The sequence below is a fragment of the Dasypus novemcinctus genome, chromosome 12 (genome assembly GCF_030445035.2).
Source record: "Dasypus novemcinctus isolate mDasNov1 chromosome 12, mDasNov1.1.hap2, whole genome shotgun sequence".
NCBI classification, from domain to species: domain Eukaryota; kingdom Metazoa; phylum Chordata; class Mammalia; order Cingulata; family Dasypodidae; genus Dasypus; species Dasypus novemcinctus.
The window spans coordinates 97,030,106-97,031,918 of record NC_080684.1 but is presented as its reverse complement, the minus strand read 5'-3'; positions in this window follow the sequence as shown (position 1 = coordinate 97,031,918).

Here is a 1,813-nt window from a genome sequence, read left to right as displayed (position 1 = left end):
GATATTATCCGAAGTTCCATGGGCTGGTGGCAGCCATCCCACCGTGTATTAAACTTCCAACCAGAGGAAGGAAGCTCCACGGAATTTGCAGGAGTTCTGTGGATTTGCTGGGTGCTGGTCTTTGTGATTGTCTCATCTCTTTGGAGATGAACGTAAGCAGGGATCTGTGTCCTTGTGTATGGTGGCAGCAAGGGAGGGGCATTGGGGAGAGTGAGGCCTGGTCCATCTTCAGGATGGTGGGAGGAAACCACCAGCCACATCAGTGACTGCTTGGAGAATGGAATGTTGAGCAGTGTTTTAACTTCCTGGCTGCCAAAGCAAACATTCACGCAGTGGTTTGGTTTAAACAACAGGAATTTATTGGCTCACGATTTTGGAGCTAGAAGTCCAAAGTCAAGGAGTCAATTAGGCGCTCTTTGGTCTTGGCTCTTATGTCAATGGCAAAGCACACAGTGGCATCTTCTTTCTCCTCCAGGTTCTGTTGACTTCCCCAGCTTCTTCCCATGGCTCTCGCTCTGTGGCCTTCTCTACAAGGCCTCTAATAACAGGATTAAGGCCATCCTGATTCAGTTGGTCACACCGTAACTAAAAATAACACCTCCCAAAAGTCCTATATATAGTGGGTTCACACCCATAGGAGTGGATTAAAAACATGCTTTCTACTGGACGTACATACAACTCCAAACCACCACAGGGGGTGCGCATGTAACCTAACCTTAACCAATCAGCAGATCCCACACCTTTGCTCATGGTGATTAGTTTAATCTACCACAGGCAGGATCCCAGGCCTGAGTGGTGGGTGGCTTGGCAGGGGCAAATCGACCCTTCCTGTATCTCCACAAGCAGAGACCATGACATGGGCCCCAGACCTCCATCCCAACAGGTCAAGCTCATCATCTTTCCAGGCCCTGGACAGATACACATCCTTGCTGCAGATTAAATCCTTCTGCCTCTTTGGAAGAAGGGACAGTGTGGAGCCTGCTTCTGCCCCTGTCCTGAACCCCCTTGCCTGGACTGTCTCTGATTGGAGGCTGTAGCTCCTCTTGGCTACACTCGTTAGGTCTTGGAACCGGTATCTTCCTGTGATGTGGCAGTTTGGGCCCACATCACGGGTAAAGCACACACCCAGGCTCCTCTTCAAAGCAACATAGCTCTTTTCAGCCTCAACCTTGGTAAACACCAAACTTCCCACGGCTGTCTTGACCCTGTTGAGTCCTTCTGCTGCGTTCCAGTTTTTGTCACAGGTGACTCCATCCATCTATCCATCCATCCATCCATCCATCCATCCATCCATCCATCCTTCCACAGTCCAGCCATCTACCCACCCATCATTCTTCCATTCTTCTATCCATCCATTATCCATTACCTGCCCTGTCATCCATGTCACAATAACTGAGCACCTACTATGATTCAGACACCTAGTAGGCAATATAAACACAGAATGAACGCATATAGATACAAAAGTTCAATCGGCAACTGCAAAGACTGCAATTACTCATTCCAATTCCTACACTTAACTACCTGGACTTAGACTAGACTCCACAGGCTAAGGTCCTTTCTCCATTAGATTGTCCCTCAGGCATGAGACACAAGTTTGGGGAACCAGGTCACCTACACTTCTGACCAAGTGGCTATAAATTTGGGGGTTCCCACTCCCCTTCTGGTTCAATAATTGGCTAGAATGATTCACAGAACTCACTGAAAATTCTATACTTGATTATAGTTTTATTATAGTAAAAGGAAACAAATAAGAAGACAAATAAGAGACATATAGAGTGAGGCTGGGAAGGTCTCAAATGCAAACTACCATGTC